The sequence below is a fragment of the Lepisosteus platostomus genome, chromosome 9 (genome assembly GCF_059453375.1).
Source record: "Lepisosteus platostomus isolate fLepPlt1 chromosome 9, fLepPlt1.hap1, whole genome shotgun sequence".
Taxonomy (NCBI): Eukaryota; Metazoa; Chordata; class Actinopteri; order Semionotiformes; family Lepisosteidae; genus Lepisosteus; species Lepisosteus platostomus.
In genome coordinates, this window is record NC_142619.1 from 3933762 (window position 1) to 3955682 (window position 21921).

At 42.1% G+C, this 21921-nt stretch overlaps 1 protein-coding gene and 1 long non-coding RNA gene across 3 annotated transcripts in view; one reads left to right on the forward strand and one right to left on the reverse strand.

The window, feature by feature from the left end:
* The window catches only part of ntf3 (neurotrophin 3), a 47876-nt gene extending 33077 nt beyond the window's left edge, over nucleotides 1-14799 (forward strand). The window contains exons 2-5 of the transcript XR_015941370.1: nucleotides 850-901; nucleotides 9275-9340; nucleotides 13726-13821; nucleotides 14669-14799. The gene's annotated coding sequence lies outside the window, so the exon portion shown is untranslated. The remainder of the gene's footprint in view (nucleotides 1-849; nucleotides 902-9274; nucleotides 9341-13725; nucleotides 13822-14668) is intronic.
* The window catches only part of LOC148654430 (uncharacterized), a 147090-nt gene that overhangs the window by 121405 nt on the left and 3764 nt on the right, over nucleotides 1-21921 (reverse strand). The window lies entirely within an intron of this gene.

The window sequence follows — 21921 nt, forward strand, 5'->3', positions numbered from 1 at the left end:
ATTGGGTGGAGATTTAAAGCTTGTTTCAAATTCATTGGGAAAACACATGATCCAATCTCCACTTTAAAAAAAATGGGGGGAATTTTGCAAATTAGTTGGCAATGAAAAGGGCTGTTCTCTCATATTAAATAGGAACTGCAGTCTCTCTTTTAGTAAGGAGTCTTATATGTAGCTCACACTGTATCAAGCTATGGTTGGAAGATTCAGGTGAATGAATACAACTTTTAAACTAGAAATACACATGATTAAAAGCACAAAAAGGGATTGAAGTGAAAATTGCAGGGAATGAATTTGTACCCGATTGGCAGAATATACTTGAATTTTTGAAAAGCAAAAAAAAGTTACTGGGTAGCAATACTGTCATGTTCTTTAAGATCATGTTCTGATACATATTCTTCATCATCATTCACTTACAGTCCCACTTAACATGTGCCCATGTTTTAATGCGATATCTTTGCATTATTCTAGATTTTAATTACTGTTCATCTGGGACTGGTCCCTTTAAATCTTATAAGGTGTGTTTTCAGTCAGTTCTCTAAATGCGCCATTTCAAATTTGAATTTAATGGGTGGTACTTTTGTTACTAACAATTGTTCTAAATCACCTTTTCCTTCCTTTATATTAATTATGCCATTGTCTGCATGGTGCAATATTTCCCAACGTCTTGCTGAACTTATTTATAAGCTGACCTTGCACATATCAGTGGGAACAATCATTTATCAGACAGGGAGGGGAACAGAATTTTATTATCATTGAGGTAGCACTTTTGACACAGAGCTGCGGAAATATCTCTGGAGTCTGCCTCATGGTGCATCTTATTCACCGATAAACATGATGCCCATTGCTCAGACAGCTCAGAAGACACAGAGCGCCGAGATCTCCACACTGCCTTGCGATTCAGGTGAGTTGCACTTTTCCAAATCTGACATCTTATACAGGCACAGGTAGCACATTATCCTTCGTAATGCTTTATTTTTTTTTTGGAAAAAATTTATAAAGCAAGAAAAAGAATTACCTGCAAACTATGCAGTTCCTTTGGAGCAATTTTGCTTGTGAAATTCCTTCTCTTTATTATTCATTTTATGATTTATTCTTTGAAATAATTATGTTTCAGCGGATAAATGCAGGTCACTTACTCTTACTATACGAGATCTGAACGATCCTGTAGATGTGAATACATGTACTGGAAGTCTTGAAAAATGAGAAACTGTACATCATCTTTGCTATTTCTTGTGAGGGAAGTGGATAATTATGAAAGGGAAAACGTCATTGATATAACATGTTCATAGGGAGCCATATCTTTGCAATTTTAACTTTGCAAAAGTCATTCAAGTTGGCTTGAAAGGATTAGGATGTGACATTTGGACATTCGGTGTTCACCGAAACTGCCTGAAGCTAGGCAACAGAGTCCATGTTAAAAGTGTTTGCATCAATAATCTGAAATCCAAAGATTTCTGTAACTTTTACAGATTGCTTCCAATTGGCTATTTCCATGTCTGCCCAGTCACTGCTGCGCAATTAAATCAATGTGGTCGGGAAACAATCTTTGCACACAGAAACTAAAGTTTCGACAGACCAACATCACTGAGTTTTAAATTGTGCATATCCTGCACAGAAAGGACAAATGGTATGTTAAATAAAAGTGACAAAACATTACATTGAACTGAAAATAATGACATTGGAAGTATATTTTCATGTACAGTACTCTTTACAATTGTCCAAAACTGAGTATCCAGGATTACCCAGGGGTGCTGTCTGTGTGGAGTTTGGACGTTCTCTCTATTTGTGTGCTGGTGGGTTACTTGGCTTCGGGGGAAACTGGTCCTTGTGTGAGTGTGTGTGTCTGTGTCCTGCGATTGACTGGCATCCCATCCAGGGTGTACCCTGCCTTGTGCCTGTTGCTTGCCAGGAATAAACTCTGGGTCTCCTGCATCCCTCTACTGGATGAGGCAGTTAGAAAATGGAATGGTGTGTGCATAAGAGCAGAAACAACGTTGAAAACCAAGTTCCTAATTGCTGCTTGAAGAAAATCAAGGTATTTCTTCAACAACATGACTCATTAACGTGTTCCAGACTCCTACACCCCTTTAATGTAAAGGACGTGTCACCCGTTTCCAGTTATGTCCTCTGATTGGTGTTTGGCTCTTGATTCTGAGGAACTTTGATTCCAGGCTGAACATTGTCAATATCTTTGAGAGCCTTAAATTCTTCAACTGGATGCCCTCACTGTCTTCAAGACTAAAAAGGATCAGATCAGTTTCTTCAGCCTGTCAGTGTAGGATTCATAGGTTTCCTAGGTGAAATAATTATGTTCACTTTTGCAATATCTCCAAAGAAACATCAAATTGTATTTGGGCTTGTTTTTAAGGGCCAAGGACTGTAAACCGCTTTCCTGTAGAAAGCATACTTATTCCATATTTAGCTAACTATTCCATTAGCTTTTCATTCTTGTCATATATTTTAGTATTAAGGAACAAGTAATAGGTTTATTCCATGCTGAAAAAAAGAAGAAAGAAGATTCAGACGCTGTTCTCTTTCTTCTTTTTTTCAGCATGGAATAAACCTATTACTTGTTCCTTTGCAGCCTACGCATGCTGACGCAGCTACCCACCTGAACTATTTTAGTATTATGCGCACACCGTTGTGCTGTAGCAGGTGTGAAGCGTAGTAATTATCGAAGCCTAAGTTTCGATAGATCTCAGAGCGCCGTGTTCTCAGGTTTCTTTTAGTGAAGCAGAGAGTAGATAAGGAGTACTAGCGAGAGAGGTGATGCACGCAGGCAAACCGTGTGGGGAGGGAAAAAAAGTCTGAATCGCTCTTTAGGAAAGGAAAGGTTTTCCACTGGGGAGGGAAGGAGCGATATTGCCTGGCAGAGACCGATTAATAAGGCGAGACTCCCAGCCGAAAAATTACGAAGATATGGGGCTGGCGAGCTCAAGCCTGGAGAAACGGGCCGTCGAAAAAGCCTTAGGAAAAAATGCCAGCGTGAGAAAAAAGGTTATTTGTCCGCTGAGCCGCTGTGGTTAAATCATAAAAAAGCTTGCGATCAGCGAAGCTGATTAAGGAATGCTGGGGAACTCGACGACAGAGGAGCCACACCACCGCTTGAATTTCCTTTAATAGGGAGCGATCGAGCTTTTGATTTGACTACCCGATTGCCGGTCCAATCAAGAGCCGACCCGACCTCGTTGGAGCAGGCCGAGAGCCCGTGAGAATGCGATTCTCCGCCTCGCAACCGCAGGACTGACGCGCATTTTTAAACATTTATATTTACTGTACTTAACTATAAGAGGCACTATTACGTTTATATCTGATAACACATAGGAAGGAAATTGAGTTTTTCAGAATATATTCTCCTTCAGTAAACAAATAGCCATGCAGAGACATCTTTTGCAGCTGGCCACTCTACATGCTCTCTGGACGTTCTCAGGTTGTATGAGATTCTATTTGAGCCTTGTAGTTACAGTATGAATAACTAGCGTCCAAAAGGCTAGTAGAGGCCCACATAGTGACTGGCTGCACATGCAAAAGGACAAAATAATAGGATCCCCCACCAAGCAGGGTGTTGAACCACTATAAGCAGCAAGAACAGTAATGTGTATTCCACATGGCCTTGTAATAACTACAGGCTGGCACTCTTCATACTAGATTTTGACTAGCAAGGATGTCAGTGGTCTGCAGACTAAAGGAATGCAACAAAATAAAAAACAGTGGATCGAGCACAGAAGGCTAGTCAGGTCTCATCAACAGTGATACCTTTAACTGGCACTTGAGAACCGGCGTCAGGATTACTGTGAACAACCCACATGAGTGACCCATTTGAACACTGGCGTCATTAATACACATTTTTTTATTTTTTTCCTCTGAAGGACCATCCCTGCTCCAGCTGGTTTCATTTACTTTTAGGATGGACCATGGAAAAAAGTTTGAAGGGATTCAGATGTCCAAGGTAGGCTTTTTTTTTGCGATCAGCCGTTTACGATTTCTTGAAAATGAAAACAAAAAAAAAAAACAACACATTCTGAAAAATATACGAGGACCTGAAGCACACAGTAAATGTATCGGGTAACACAAAAACTACTGTTAACCGTCTTCTCACTCCAATAAACTCTCAACCAGGAAAGCAGAGACCAGATCCCACGTTTCCAATGTGTGCACCATTCAAATCTGGCTGTTAATTGCTCAAAATGAGCTATGTCCCTAAACACAAGTAGGCAGCAATCTAACAGGAATAATTTTCTTTGCATATGTGAATCACTGAGAAGAAATAAACAAGGGTTGTGTCTCAATTCACACATGACTGTGTGGCTAGATCTAACAGCAACCGCATCAAGTTTGCCGATGACACCACGGTAAATCAGTCTTATCAGCAACAATGATGAAATCACCTACAGAGCAGGTGGAGTGGTGCCACAACAACCACCTCGCACTTAACATCGGCAAAACAAGAGATTGTGGACTTCAGGAGACACGGAGGACATCACCCACCCATCATTCACGGGGCTCCAGTTGAAACACCTTCAGGTTCCAATCTCGGAGTGGCTGGGCTGGTCAGAGAATACTGCTGCCACCCTCAATACAGCCCACCAGCGCCTTTACTTCCCGAGATAGCTAAGAAACTGGGGGGGGGGAATGAACAAGACAACACCAATTTTTACCATTAAACGATTGAGTGTCCTGACCAGTGTGGTATGGTGGAGCCTCAGTACAGGACAGAAAATCCCATACAGAGGGTTGCAAGGTCCTCCCAGAAAGTCATTGGGACCAAGCTACCCTCCATCAACCGGAGATCTTGACCACTGCCACAACCGGGCTCGAGCTATAATTCGGAACCCAATTCACTCTGGCCACGGTCCGTTTTCACCCCTTGGTTCTGGTAGGAGGCATCGCTGCATCAGAACACCGACCAATAGATTCAAAAACAGTTTCTTCTCCCAAGCAGTCCGCATCATAAACAGCTCAAATTAGCACCTGCACATTAGGGTACTGCACTGTTTGCACTGTCCCATCTTGGCTGTATTACAACGTCTATTGTCCATGTCCGTTTGTAGTCTGTGCCTATTCCCCTCCCCCCCTCATTACTGGGTACAGCTGAACGAGTAAGCATTACTTGTTGTATATGGCAAATAAAGAAATCATGAATCCAAGTAGTCAATTACGGTGTGCCTCATGGTTCAGTCTTGGGTCCATTGATTCCCCCCTCTGATTTCCCACCTTGGTCACTTATCTAATGTTTGCATGACAAAGCTCTGGTTGACAAATTCCCTGAAGTTAAATAGTGACAAAACAGGTTTACTGGTGGGCAGCAAATGTCAACAGAAAAATCTGGACAGTTTCACAGTAATGGGAGTGGAGAAGCCATCCACCGTGTCAGGAATCTGGGAGTCACACTTGATTGTCTCCTATTTTGATAGATTTTATTAAAACCTCTTTTTGCACCTCAGAAATATTGCCCAAAGTTTTTGGCATCCATACTTTTTCTGTTGTGCTTCAGTGTTATGAATCTTCCCTCCTCCAACTCAAAGAAAAAAAAATCTTTGCCTCTCCTCAGATCAAGATAAAACATTGCCCTACAGTTTATCCCATATATTCGTTTACTTTTAATTGTTTTTTACCTTTTCCTTTATCACTATGCACAGCGTTCTTTTGGTTATTTTTAAAACACCTTTCCGAACAATTCCGCCTCATCATATTGCAGTACATTGACTGCTTGTTTCCAAAATACAATAACAGAAAAGTAAAAAAGTTTATTGTACACATACTGTATACTACATATATAGTCTTATGTAAAGTATATTGTACATGTACAGTATTTCCTGCTCAAATTAATAGGTTTTGGTCAGCCAATGTCAAACGCTGGAACTGTCTATTTTGCAATAGATCTACTGAACCCACTGTAGTCCCCCCCAATACCTGTGCTGTCGCGTGTTTAAGACGAAGAAAACATAGTAATTGCCTTGGGGTGGTTTCTGGATTTCCTGGTCTCTGTTACATTTTTCAGAGCGTCAGGCTGCTGTCAGCTCAAGCAGCCCTTCAGAAATGTCACTGTAAATCATTTTTGACATCAGCTCAGTAGACCCGGACTTGTGGGAGTTTCCTCTTCTCCCGCAATTTGTTGTGAGGAGCTGTCAGTACGTGCCAAAGCACCTAACACCCCCCGAGAACCGGCTAAGAGCGAGGAACAAGCAGGTGTGAACAAGTGGGTCATGCCGAGTATTAACACTCTGCGATCAGGGAAGGAATCAGTGTAATTGCTAGTTAGATAAATGACATGGAGATGATCAGGTTTCAGTGCAGGAATTTCATTTATTCTCAGTCAGTAAAACACCACCAGAACCAAGGTAATACAACATTCATCCTGTAACACAGGAAACTACAACAACTTATTTTTTATGGTGTATCACCCACTTTCTAGAGCCATCTCTGGAGATCAGTTTGTGCTTTCATATGGAAATTACCGACTGCCCACTGAAGTGCTCAGGTTTAAAATCTCAATTCCAAGTTTGGTGTGATTGGTGGATATTTTAGGAATACATTTTAAAGTTCCTTGGGGGAGAACCTGTATGATCTTGAGGCAGTTTGCTTTGAAACATGGGACATTTGCTGTCGACAGAAGAGCCCCCTACCAGTTACTTTCAGAAACTGCTGTAAAATAAGGGTTAAGGTCTCATAATTAAGAAATAGTAGCTTCTAACAGCTGTAGTTGGGGTCCATATTTCACCAGAAATCAGGATATTGGTCACTGTAGTCAAGTGTGACCCTCATTGTAAGTCTTTTCAATGGGGCTCAGTAGCTTTTACTACACACAGTATTTGGTATTGATGCCCAGAGGAAAACAAACATTGCACATAAGACACAGGCTCTGCTTGTATTTAACTCATGCAATGCTGCCAGACCCTCCAGTTTTACGTTTTGTTGCTTTCCATGTGGTTAATGGAGTTCAGCGCTAGGGGGAATCATTTATTTAGTTTCAAATTTCTTGACCAGCAAGTGCTACACAAACAGTAAAGCAGCTCTTGTTCATGCAGGCGGGCAAAAGCCATTTTCACCTTTCACTTTCACTCAGTTGCATAGGTAAGGAAACACAAAATGTATTTAGCCAATTTAAAAGGTTAGGCACTACAAGGACTCACTGTTACATTTATTTTTCCCCCCACATTCTATGTACAAAATTTGTGAGTACTAAAAGAAAAATAAGTTTTGTTTATTGTGTATTTTACATTTCAAAACTAGAGTGGGTAACGAGCAAGGCAGCACCAAAATATCATGCAGTGTTTGTTTTATGCATTATACTGTAAAATGACAAAAAATGCGATGGGCTGACGTCCCATCCAGGGCGTACCCTGCCTTGCACCTGTTGCTTGCTGGGATAGGCTCCAGCTCCCACATGAATTGGATAAAGTGGTTAGAAAATGGATTGATGGCTGACTTAAAACATAGGTTTACTTTCCTTCATTTTAATTCATAAGAAACTCCATTGATGTTTGGTTTAAGGTGGTGTTGTAATTTAAAAAACATTAATATAAATGTCCAGTATTTGCTAGTGCTTTATAATCATCTTCTGTACATACAGTAACAGGCCACATCCTAAACCTTAGCCTTACCAGATTATATTCTTGTGTCTCATACATATACAGTATTAAAATATTTTGGTAAACCAGAACTGGACTCCCATTCACCTCACTTTACTCATGAATAAAAGACAGGAAAGTTAGTTCTTCTCCTGATCGAGATTTAGTTCAATGGTGTGGTCACAGTTTTGTTTTCCTCAATCATTTATACTGTAGTGTTTTGCAACACAAAACAGACTGGGATATTCAGTCAGTGCAGAAAACAAAATCCTTGTTGAATAGGCCCAACCTGAACTTCACCAGTGCCAATGAACACATTGAAAATCCCCATGCTCCTGTAGAATGGTACAAGTCAGGCTTCTCCATTCACATGACTTGTTCAATCTGCAGAGGACTGATCCATGGAACAGGTCATCTCCGCCCCCCCCCCTCTCAGGCGATGCACATGACTTCTCCTTCCTTGGTTAATACTTGAATTTACTCGCTTCTGACGCTGTTTTGGGCTCAGACAATGAGAGAACTTTGCAAAGAGGAGGATTACGCCTTCTTGAGAGACCTCGAGGACAGAGGACACCCGTTTAACGAGATCAAAGGCGTGGAAGACGGAAGAGAAAGACAGCGGGAGAAGGTATAAATTCTTCCATCACCTTACTCCACTGGAGTGATTAGGAGAGTAGAACTCAAAACTGGCTGAACAGCTGCCTTGCTTCCTTGCTTGCTGCTCAGTTACATGCTTGGTTCTTTATTGCCCATGCTTGGGTCTGAGCAACAGGGCATCTCCAGAACCTAAAATTTTATTTAGCTAGCCAATTAAATTCACACAATCGCTCTTGCATTAGGGGTGACATGGTACAGCAGTGGTAGATATTGCTCCATAGCCTTGAGAGCCTGGGTTCAGTTCTGGACCTGGGGTGCTGTCTACATGGACTTTGTGTGTTTGCATGGGTTTCTTCTGGTGCTCTGGTTTCCTCCCACAGTCCAAAAACATGCTAGCGGGTTAATGGACTGGACACAGGCATACACACTCAAACCAGGGCCACTTTTCCCAGAAGCCCCTTGCCTTGTGTCCATTGCTTGCTAGGGTAGCCTCATGACTCCGAATTAGAGGAAGCGTTTAGTAAATGGGGGGAAAAAATGGACAGATTGATATTGCATTGGTCCAAACCATAAAATATGTACTGTACATTGTCATAATAATCTCTAGCTAGAGCTGGCAAAGCAATGTGTTGACTAGGTTCCAGAGGGGCAGGGCTACAATTGTGCTCAATACCTACAGTATAATCAGATTTACACCTCTTAAAAGCAGGTCCTCAGCTGATCATCGAGCCAAGTTTGAATTGGTCTTCCACCTGGGGACACGTACAGTAACAGTTGAGACGTTTGCTACTGATGAGTCCATTTCTTTTAAGAACGATTACAAAAATGGACCACAGACGTAAAGTGACCTTTACATTCATATTTTCAAACAAATGCTTTGCTATCGTCTAATTTCGGTTGCAGCTGCAGTACATATAACTCCTATACAGTAGTACCGATATTATGAATGCAGTGGGCGTTATGCTTGTGGAGATCAGCCAGTGCTACTTTCACAGAGAAAAAGAATTAAGAACTTTTAAAGAAAGGGCAAATTGCTTTGTTTCCTGCAAAATGCAGGTTTATTCCTTAATGTCCGTCACAGACCAGTGGTATGAAACTTCTTTCAGGTTCTTCGGAAGCAAGAAAGAGAAGAGAAAGAGCAGAAACAGAAGGGAGTCTTGGAAGAGATGAAGGTAATTCTGAAAGCCAAGCGATAGCCTTTCTTTATAACCCTCGGCATAAGGAATAATTCCTGAAACCGGGAAAGTTTTCTGGAAGATCTCATATCTTTAAAAGCAGGTACTGTATACACCGAGGCGGGAATTTTAAGCAACTATACAGAAAGCCAGAAGGGTCTGTCAGCTATCTCAAGATCTAGACCACTCTCCACCCCCCCCCCCCAAAAAAAAGGATGCTCATTCAGCCTTTAAGTTGAAAGGCTATTTTCACCATCATGTCCATCTAAAACAAGCAGGGAAATTAAAAATTAAGAACTGAGATCACAGAGAGACATTACTGATTGATAGCAGTTACCAGTTACTCATGCCATCCAATTGGTAATGGCGAGTGAGCTACTGTGGAGTTTCAAGATCTCTTGCTCCCCCAGAAGCAATACTTAAATGAACAGTTGCTTAAATACAGTTTTATCCATAACACACTGGCACAGTATTAGATATGCAATTAAGTCGCTTTGATTGAATCAATAGATCTCAGAACAGACCGCACAAGAAGCCGAGTTAATCCCGTGCAGCCAAACTCTCAGAGAGCAGTCAGTCATAATTGGAGGCAATTGTACCGTAATCTGCTTTTGAAGGGTTTTAAAATAAAGGTGCATTCTGCCAAATAAAAACTACCATAAGGCACTTATTGCTTTTGCGCCAGCCAGTAATTCAGAGGATGTTGTGATTGCAGTAATTGTTCACAGGTAAGTGACATCATTTCTGTGTTGCACTTGGCCGATTTTGAAAGCTCATAAACCACAGGTCTGACGTCTGAGAGGAAGTTTGGATCCAGGCAATATTGAAAATTATTGCTGCCACTTAACAGAAAATAATCTTGGATAAGCAGAAACTCCATATCGCCTGTCTGCAGTTCGTTTAAATTCTCACATCTTCCTTAATGGATGTTCAGTACTTTCCTGATTTGTATGACTTGTCTGCTTCTCTTGCAGTGAGTGTCTGTCTCTTACCTTCAGTATGAGCCTGGACAGAAAGCCATTTTCTCCTTTAACAGCCTCATAGATCACCTACCTCCACTTAGCTAAACACTCCCACCCTCGCGGTCGTACAAAGTCTTAAGAGAATACGGGCTGCGTCTTATCACAGGAAGAGGAGAATGGTAAAAGAAGGCACAGGTGTCTTCTACACTTGAAGTGAAAAATACAGGAGTTATGACCAAAGAGTAGAATACAAATATGCTGAGTGTTAAGGATCTGTATGGGGAGATTAGCTGGAGGTTAATTACCAACAGTACATCTAATACAGTATATTTCCGCTCCTGTTGTGAATATCACAACTGTTCTATTTTAAAATGGCATATAAAACATTTTTTCCACATGATCTTCAGTGATGCAAATGAAAAAAAAATGGGTAAGAACTGTTCATAATGCCTACAATGTGCACAAAACCCATATTCAATACTTCCTTTATTGCTGCAGTAGAGGGTTTTAATTTCTTATCATACTGTAGGTTGTTTCCTGAGCTCATAGCAGCAACTTGAAGGCTGTCAGGAGTAAACCTGCTCTGAAAGCACAGAGCCTTTAGGCATTTTTAAGGCTCTTATTTCCTTGGTGTGTCAGGAAAGGGCATGGAAATTCACAGCAAAGGGACAATTCCATGCTGGGGAAAAAAATAGGAGGGAGAAACGCACAATGGTCTGGCTGGCCAGCCTTCTTGAGTTATGTTTTTGACCATTTCTGCAGTGCTTTATGTAGGAGTGGTGGCGGCTCTGTGGTTAAGGATCTGCGCCTGTAGCTAGAGGGCTGCCTGCTCGTATTCCACGGCCGGCAGAGGAATCCTAATCTGTTAGGCCCCTGAGCAAAGTTCTTAACCCCAACTACGCCGTATAAATGGCTGACCCTGCACTCTGACCCCCCCCAGCTTCTCTCGCTGTCTGTGTCTCTCGGGGAGAGCAAGCTGGGACATGTGAAAAGAAATTCCTAATGCAAGAAATCGTATATGCCCAATAAAGTGATTTGATCTTAGCTTTGTGAAAAGACTCCAAGCAGTGAGGATCTCCAGAATTCTCCATTTCACGATTACACTGACCTTGCAGTCTAGCCTGGAACAGATTTCCGGGACATTATCCTTTTCGTCTGGATCACATCTTATCCCTTCTGTGCAGGGTGGGCCAATTTCTCTCAAGAATCTCGCCCTTCTCTATTCCATTCTCTCCCCAATTTCTTTTCAGAATCTCTCCCTTCATTTACAGATTTCACACTCCTGCCCGGTGCACGTCCTCACCTGCATTCTCCTTTGTTCTTCCTCTTTTTATCCCCGCTACCTTCCTCTCTCTTCCCTCGGCCATTGTGTTCTCTCTTTTCACTTCTCGGCATGGAATTAACCTTCCTCTGCTCCTTTAATGATCTGAAGCTGTTCTTGATCAGACATCTAGGGGTCTTCTGCTGGCCCAACTCCCTTTTTCTCAATTGCCTCTCCCCCCCCCCCCCCCCCAACTACCCATTCAGTCTTTTGCTGCTCTCTGGATTCAACAGAGATCAGGAATCACGAAAACCGTTCGTGTCATGTTTAGATTCCTACTGTACATTCATAAGCATAGATGATACCTCCTAATTTAGCAAATGACCTTCCCCCTCATCCAATTAACATTAGGTTTGCTTACACTGAGGGTTATCTGTACTTCCTTAAATGCTGCAAACAAGTGCTTCTGGCACCAATACTCACATTCAGGGCAACGATGTAGAGACACCGTGAGAAGTGTCTCTACATCTATGAGAAGACACTGGAGCAACTCCACCCTGACACGAACAGCTCACAATCTCAGTTAAAGTTAAACAATTAAAACCATCTTATTTACAGAAATTGTATATAGAGAAATGTTTGTCCACACGATGGAAATTGTCTTTCACTGGAAGAAAGGTGAACTTCAATATTACCTAACTGATCAAAATACAAATATTGTAAAATGGTATTGCTTCCTTGCGTTTTAGATACAGTATGTGTCTTGGATTATAAGGGACAGGGGAGATGAGAGTCAAACCAAGGCAATTTCACATACCCAAAAGCTATGAGCCTGCACAAAAATCGTATCTCTAAATATGAAATTATGCACACAGTAGGGCTTATTCAGCCTTGGTCATTCATTCACATTGCCATATTTTAGTACAATCGATAGCAGGAAGGAGAGCAATGGGTTTGCTCGAGTCAAAGCGTCTCCCCCCCATCCGATTTCTTCCTTTTTGCACTTTGCTAAAGTCTGAAAAGCCAGTTTTCAATAGCCAAGCTATTGCTGGTGGGCGTGGACTTGGACTGTATGCTTTAATAATAGTTGCTTACACTTGTATAGCTCTTTTCTGGACCCTCCACTTGGAGCTCTTTCCAGGTCATGGGGAATCCCACTACCACCACCAGTGTGCAGCCCCATCTGGATGATGCTCCAGTCCTCTCCCCATACACCAGCTCTCAGCAGGCAGGAGAACAGAAGCCAATTCAGAGATTCGAATTAAGAAGCCATGATTAGTAAGGGCCAATGGGAGATTTGCCCAGGACACTGGAGTAACACCCCTACTGGAGAGACACCCTGGGATTCTTAATGACCCCAGAGAGTCGACCTCGGTTTTACATCTCATCTGAAGGTCGGCACCCTTTAACAGTATAGTGTACCTGTCACTATACTGGGGCATTAGGACCTTCCAGACCACAGGGTGAGCATCCCCTGTTGGCACCACTTACACCTCTTTCAGGTACTGACCAGGCTCACACCTGCTCCAGTGGGTTGCAGGGTGATATGGCTGCTGGCTAAGAAACCAGCTGTGGTCCAGTGGCCCTTCGCTGTGGTTCTCCAGACCACTTCACCCTGAATGAGTAGGAGCATAATACCTTGTTGTGCTATAAATCATTAAGCAGAAAATCACCTAGGACCAGATTCTCCACTTTCCAGACCTGTTATTAAAGGGAGGCAGGGATTTCAACAGGTCACTATCATGGATGCATTGACAAAACACCAATGTGGGTAACCTGGCTAGCTTGCACTTGCTTTTACTTCTCCTAAGTTTGCAATCGGATGTGAAACTCTCACAAAGGAAAACCCGTCTTGCTCAAGGGAAAGGTCCACACTATACAACCTGGTACAGTCTGAGCTATTTCTTTGCCCCAAGAGTGAAAAGTTCAATTCTCTTGTAAACAAAAGAATGAGTAAATGTCTGAGAACATGAATTATTAAGTCTCCACTCCACAATGACAAAGCAATGGGTTAGGCTTGTCCAGTACAGCCTGAATTATTATTTAGGCTGTACAAGGCCTGTCTGTCTTCAAACGGCACTTCCTTCAATTGTTGAACACTGGCACGTTTCTAGGCTGGAGAACTTAGAAAACGTTTTCCCATGTGGATATTTCTGTAGGAGAAAGGGGAACAGTGGAAGATGAGTGTGGCAACTCGAACAGCAGGTCAGGAGAGACCACAGAGGGAGCGAGCCGACAGACTGAGGGACTTCAGGGTAAGTCAGAGCTACTGAGGGACTTCAGTCCAGGACTTGCATATACAGTACACAATACCAGTGCTTTACTTCACACACCACCCACTTATTAACCTCGTGCTACCCTTACAAACACAATTAGCATATAAAAGCATCCTTATTTGTGTGGGTTACGCTCCTCATCCTAAGATCTATGAACAGTTCACACCATCGGTATTGTGCATTAGTGGCTACGGCTCTAGACGTCTGGAAAATCGTCTTGAATCTTGGGTGGGGAGCAGCTTTTGTATTCTTATTCTTCAAGAAAATGCCCAGCCTTTTCATGTACACAAATGCACAAACATATCAATCAAATAAACTGATGTCAATAAATTCCACACTTTCATTCAAAAGAAAATAGAGAAGTGCATCATATTTATTTATTATAGTGCACTTTTAACCTTGTTTCTAAGGCTTTTCCAAAAAGTAGTTTAACTGTTAGGATTGGCCTAAGTTTTATGGAATTTTAGGCAGATCGTGTCTTCCATTACGACATCAGTTTGTATACATCAAGTTAACCACACATGGTTATTTAGTATTTTAGAGACTAAGAGAATCTTGAACCCAATCTGATCATTTCTTTCTTTATTCTGAACATCATAATTAGTCAGCCTACTGACTACAGAACAAATGTTGGAGCAGATCAGATGTTGAAATCTGAGAAATGGATTTCTTTAAGTTGTTCTTTCCAAAAAGAAAGATTAAAAATAATGAGAAAGTAACTGCACTATTAGATGTAGCAATATCTAAATGTCAATATTGTTCAGTGTTTTAGAGAAAGATGCAACGGTACAACCTTTAACCCAGAAACCATTTCCAATTCTTTCAGAGCTTCCAAAGAACGGTTTTAGAAGAGGAAATGGGGCTTGAGCCTGGGACTCATTCCAAAGAGATTGAGGAAATCCTTATGAGAATGTAATTTTACTGGGTTTGGAGAACCAATAAACACTGTACAAGCAATTGCGCACTGTCCATTATTCAATCTGGAGCTACAGAACGCAATATCACCCCTCAACGCTCGAGAATTGCAATAAATATTAAAAGTTTGTGCAATTCAATTTAAAGAGTTTGTTTCCCCCTTTTCCTTTCTTTATTGCATTTTGGAATGTTAAACATGTTTATGTACTGTACTTGAAGGAAGAATGAACCAAATGTTGTTGTCCCCCAGGATGCCATAAAGCATGAGTGTAAAAAAATCATAGAGGATAACTTCAGCATTTTAATAACATCACTATTAGTCCTATACAATTTCTTGCATTAGAAGTTTGTCTTTTCGCAGACCCCTGCCTGCTCTCCATGAGACACACAGACAGGGAGAGAAGCTGGGGGTCAGAGCGCAGGGTCAGCTATTGTACCCCCTGGAGCAGCTGGGGTGAAGGGCCTTGCTCAGGGGCCCAACAGAGTAGGGACTCCTCTGCCAGCTGCGGGATTTGAACTGGCAACCTCCCAGCCACAGAACCACCGCTCCGCCACGACACAAGAAGGACCATTTTGAAAAAAAATGACAGAATAAGAGACACTTTGAAGCTCCCGCACAAATCCCTAAACACTTACTTTAACAGTGTAAGCGAACCGCTATTAAACATGCAGAACTACAATGACGGTTATCCCGTGTGCAGCTCATTCTCCAAACACGTATTGGAAAAGAGCAGTTAGAAGTGCGAGTTGTGCTTCACCACACAGGTGGGTGGAGAAGGAGGAGCCACGACATGTGAAGTGAAAGTCCGGAGCACGTTTTAGTCTGCTGAAACGGGTCAAGTTCTAAATCAATTGGAGTAGCATTTCCTGCAATGAGTTTGACCAGTTGTTACATGCAGTGGAGACCGCCATCTTGATTTCATCAAAATCCCCCCTTATGTCAACCGCGTGGTCAGTAGAATGACACCTACCTCATTTGGAATCAATTAAATCATGCTTTGCTTGGGAGCAGAGTGTGATCTGTGTATCAAAACAACCCATATGTCATCAACAAGAGAAGAAAATAAGGGCCTAGTTTAAACAATTGTAACCGGTATTGCAACTGCATTGTCAATAGAATTTTACTCATCTGGGTCTGAAGTTCATTTGCCACAGAGGGATTATAGAAGAACAGCCAGAAGCAGGTGGCAAGTTCTGAGGGTATGAAGTAATTGTGTGCCCTTCTGAAACGCCTCTAGGCGTGAAGTCTTGCAAGAGTCCACCTTTGAGAGATGTTGTGGTTTCCAAGGCTACGGCGGTTTAAGCTTTGCAGACAAAATGGTGGCCACAGTGGTTAACGGAGGTAACCCTTTTCGTCACGTTAACTCTGGTCACAAGAGAGACATGTACAGAGTCTGGATCTATTTGGCCAAACAATTCTTGAACAGGAGCCGTTTCCATTAGAAGCTGTGCAGTTACCGACCTGCTGTGAGAAAATCGTCACAATGTCTTGTGAGGGGGCAGATTAGAAACAGCTCTGGCGATTTCCAAAAGCTGCCAAGTTTTGATTATCGCAGTTCCCAAACAGGCTGTTTGAGCTGGGAGAGAACAAAATTGAGCCTCCATTTTGGGGAGCAGAAGAACAAACTAATGCATACTATAACAGGCAGTAGTTAGCCAAGCATTTTTAAAACAGCAGGTCTGGAGCTGTGGGCTGAATATCAAAGAAAATTAAATGGTGGTCATGTAAACAAATGTATTATTTTGGCTTTTCATTTTCAAGTCTACCTCTCTTGTTGGTACTACAAGTAAAGTTAGATCTATAAAGTTTTAAATGAATTGAGGTTTTGAGCAGTCTGAGTAATGGGCTGCATTTTTCTAAAGGGTTTATGACCCATTACAGGGGAGAACACCAATTTAGAAACTTTCCAGGTGCAAAGCTTCTGATGTTTCAATAGTGGGTGAAGTTATTGTCAGCTCAATCTGTGCAGCAGTTCTTAAAGATTTTGAAAGTGTCTTTCATGGGCCAGGCTATAATCCTGGTTGATAAAGGACAGATATTTCTTAACGGCTTATCTGACCCAATGTACCTGCTTAGTATGAAAATGTCAATTTTCCTGGTCTTTGAACTTGAGGAGATCAATAGTGGGAAGAAAATTATAAAAGGCTTCCACTATCTGATGGCCTAATAATAGCGTAAAAGGCTTAGCAAAACCACACATTCACAAATGAGAATCTTTAATACCCTGCAGCTCTTTTTAAAATCAGACTTTTGATTCTTTTGTTAATGATTTGCTAGCTGCTTAACCTAGCAGGTGTCCAGTGCTTTGATGTATTCCAGGTGTCATGTGCCTTGGTTGTTTTCAGGTTCTCAAGTTCAGGGTCTCCTTGGCTCTGGGGCACTAACAGTCCACAATCACATTGGAGGAATCCAGATGTTCAAAGCCGATCATGCTCACTATACAAGGCAAACTGCAGTGCAGACAGCAAGGGGTATCCCATCAGTTACAAAACCCCTTTCTCCCAAAAAAAACTTTCAGAACTCTCAAATACTGTTGTCAAGGCCTCCTAACTGTGAGGATCCTGACATGCAAAGAATGCATAAAGAGGTCTCAATTTTGCATGGGTAAACTGGCCAAAATCTAGCTCAAGAACAGTTTGAGAGAGAGCTCTATGACAGCAGCATTTAGCAATGGTCTTGAAAGTTCCCATCTGTTACTAACATCATTAAAAGGGGCCCTGCCTCAGGGTTGAACAAGGTTATCCTGCTTTGCTTTCCTCATAAAAGTGAGGTTAACATTCACTTTTATGGCCATCTCTACTTGCAAGGCTAGATGAAGATATCACTGCCTTGCATCGGTGTTGATCAGATGCAGCATTTAATGAAATGAGGCTTCATTAAATGAAGAGGGTTAGGGATAGATGGCCTAACCCCCTTAAATATGTTAGGCACGCAACCCCAATGTCATTTAATGATGTACAGTATGAATCCAGCTCTTCAAGAAGCTGCTGTATTCTTTTGGGACCAAGCTGTTAACACTACAAGTCCAAGAAAGATCATTTCTCAGTCACTTAAGTGATGTTTATAACAACCCTGTAGCAATGCAAGGCGTCACAGAGCACTTCAGTGTCGAACAGGCAGTAAGTTTTATTACACAGATCCCTCCAGAGATCTGAGCACTGAGACACCTGCCTTCTCTCAGCTCTGGAGCACTCACATTTCTAGGTCCTTTTTTCTGAGCATCTAGATACAGCATGAACAGTGTCCTGGGTTTTCTTATAAACAGCAAATCATTGTGCTAGAATGAGGGAAACGCATGGAACAAATGTGTACAAACACTAGCAAAGAAAAAGCATAGCTACTGTATAAACACCCAAAATCCAGTCTTTGCGAAGTACAATCGTCACAGACAAACTTCTATTGCTCATCCTAAATAATGAGCGTGACACAGGGCCAGCAAGTTCCTGCCTTTAAACATGGAAGAAAAGTCTCTACTGCCTAACAACAAACACCCTGGAGTGAGCACTTGTTTGTGTTTGTTTGTGTGCCCTGCAATGGACTAGTGTCCTGTCCAGGGTCTACTCCACCTTGTGCCCCTTGCTTGCTGGGATAGGCCCCAGTTCCCCCGTGACCCTGAATTGGAAGAAGCAGTTCGAAAAATGGCTGGATCAAATCTTCAAAACTGCCCCAAACAGGCTTTTGCCTCTTTCTACAAAAAAAAAATATGCCTGTATTGAAATGTCTAATTTCGCTTTTCCAATAGACATGTTTATGTTGCATGATTTCAAGTAACATTTAATTATTCAATCATTCACATGCTGAATAATTCAATTATGCTAGACAGTCTATGTTCATAGCCCAATAACATCATAATGTTATATCAAAAATGTATTTAAAATTGGTAGTGAGGTTCTGTTGCAGTTTTATTACTGTTATTTAATTCATCAATGGAGTTCATACTTATATCTTGCTCCCATTGTACAAACAGTTGAAATTTTTTTTTTATACCTAAATCAGGTGTGAGGAACAAATCACAAGAAATAGTTCCTATTTAGACAAGTAACTATGATGGAATTGGAATTACAGAAAGATGGTAAACAGAGTAAGGATGATGAACATAAGATCCAGATTTTCAACTGGATCCGGACTGGCAGGGGAAAACCCGGACCAGATCCAGATTTTCAACTGGATCCGGACTGGCAGGGGAAAACCCTGTTTAGAGCAGTGGTTCTCACACTGTGTTCTGCAGAACCCTTGGGGTTCCTCAGGACGTCCATAGGTGTTCCACGAGCTCTCACATAGGCTACATGAAAAATACAAAATTTGCCATAAAAAAATGCTAGTTATGATGGCTTTGCATGGCTCCAAGAAGTCAGAAAGAAGTCAGGCATGTCTTCAAATTCACTCTGAATAAATTTCCATACTTTCTCTGCTAGAGCCAGAAGGTATCTCAAAGATGTCGGATGAAATTTCCTCTTCCATCTGCTCTTCTATCTTGTTTGGAGATGTTGAGAAAATGTTTGCCATTTGGCCATCTGGCCAATTTCAAAAGCTCTTGCAATGAGAGAATGGTGTTTTACTAGGTAGAGAGATCGCTTAGAAATTACTGCAACCACAAGAGGGGAAAATAAATAACTATAAATTTCAAGATTTCACATCACAAGAATGAGAAGCTCATTGACCCGATTTCGGACTCTTCCTCACAAACTGTGCAGTTGGCAGAGTTTTGGTGCAGCAGCAAAAACGAATATCCAGTATTATCACAGACTTTCTGTTCTCCTCCCATTTGTGACCACCGATCTGTGTGAAACTGGATTTTCATTGTACGTGCCCACAAAAACAGTATCACAACAGATTGGATGCAGAGTTGGACATGAGACTGCAGCTCACATCCACAACTCCAAATATTTATTTTTTTAAAAACGTACAAGTAAGAGTCGAACTCACTCATCACACTGAGATTGTTCCGTTTCTGCTGGTACTCCTTTTTTTTTAAAAAAAAACTAATGTATTGTTGTCTCACAGTGTTTTACAAAGTCATTTTGCTACTTTTCCTATTTGTGCCTGGTTGGACCACAGAAAGCGTCGTCTGGTTCTATAAATGTTAGTTTTCTACCAGAATGAAACCCTTCTGGTTTTCCCCAACTTGGCTGAACCAGCGGTTAGAACTTTGATTCTTTCATTCTCAACAAGTATTTCAGAGATTGAGCTATATCAAACTGTAGGGGTGCTAATGATCAAAGTTATCATGCGATTAATCCATCCATTTTCACTTCCGCTTTTCCTGAGGAGGGTCGTGGTGAAGCCAGAGCATTCCCGGCAAGCAACGAGCACATGGCAGGGTACACCCTGGACAGGGTGCCAGTCCATCACGGGGCCACAGTAAGGGCTCAAGGGGGACACTTGGCCCAGACACTGGGATAACTCCCTACTCTTCTTGAGAAATGCCCCGGGATCTTCAATGATCAGTGAGAGTCAGGACCTCGGTTTTACAGTATAACGTCCCCGTCACTATACTGGGGCATGAGGACCCACACAGACTGCAGGGTGAGCACCCCCCTACTGGCCCCACTAACACCTCTTCCAGCAGCAGCCTCAGCTTTCCCATGAATCTCCCCTCCAGGTACTGACCAGGCTCAACCCTGCTTAGGTTCAGTGGGTTGGCAGTTGTGAGTTACAGGGTGATATGGCTGCTAGCCTCATGCGATTAATAAATGACTGAAATAAACTCAATGGGCTCATGCACTGCTTACAATTAAAACAAACCGATAGTTTCTTCCTTAATAATTGGCTAAAATCGCCTCTGAATAGCAGTCCTAGAATGCTTTTTGCAGAACACCGCCATAGCTAAATTCTGAAAAGCAAGAAGAAAAGGTTGCTGGGGATCCACATTAGCTTTTACAGAAAAGGGTTCCATCATCGAAAAAGTTTGAGAACCATGGTCTTAAATTATTAAATCAGTAATGCAAAAAGTAGTTGTCACGGGAAATTTGAATTTTCTTCAGACAGACTGGGACATTATTCAGAACTGCAGTATAGAGTTAAATTAAAGTTATATTATCACGGCTGCAACGCACGGAACATGAGGAGTGGTATACGGACCATTGCAGACTACAAAACGCAACCCAGTTATATCACACAACAGTCTGCCTCTCTTCCTGATGAGCTAAATTCATTCTTTGCTCGGTTTGAGATCAGCAATACTGATCCAGCCAGGAGGATTCCAGAAATCCAAGATGAAAACTCACTGATCATACCCAGAGCGTGTGTGTGTGTAAAGTTTTTAAAAAGACCAATCCACGCAAGGTTCCTGGCCCTGATGCTATCCCTGGCCACGTTCTGAAGGCATGTGCAGACCAGTTGGCAGATGTCTTCTTGGATATATTCAATCTTTCTCTAGCTCAGTCTATAGTTCCTTCCTAGTTTAAGAAAACCACCATCATCCCTCTCCCGAAGAAACCCAGAGTCAGTTGCCTGAATGACTCGGTTATCATGAAGTGCTTTGAGCAGTTGGTCAAAGCATACATCACCTTCTCACTGCCTGACACACTAGGATCACTGCAATTTGCGCATCCCCAGATCAGGTCAACAGAAGATGCTATTGCCACTGCCCTCCCACACCTGGATAGGAAAGGAACATATGGTATGTGAGAATGCCATTTGTTGATTACAGCTCAGCATTCAATACCATAGTACCCTCAAAGCTTGTTATCAAGCTCCAGGACCTGGGACTGAACAACTTCCTCAATTGGATCCTGAACTTTTTGACGGAACATCCGCAGGTGGTGAGGGTGGGCACCGACATACAGTATCCTCTACTCAGCCTTGTGGGGGGCTCCACTGTTGAGTCAGTGTGCTTAGCCCTGTCCTCTACTCCTTATTTACCCATGACTGCATCACCAGGAATAACTCAAACTCCATCATTAAGTTTGCCGACGATACAACAATCATCGGCCTGATCACAGATGGTGAGGAGTCTGCGTACAGGGAGGAGGTTGAAACCCTGGCAGCATGGTGCCAGCAGAACAACCTCTCTCTAAACATCTGTAAGACTAAGGAGATGATTGTGGATTATAGGAAACGCCAGAGAGATTACACACCTAATTACATCAATGGGACTTCAGTGGAGATGGTCAGCAGTTTTAAGTTCCAGGGAGTTAACATCACAGTGGACCCACCACACT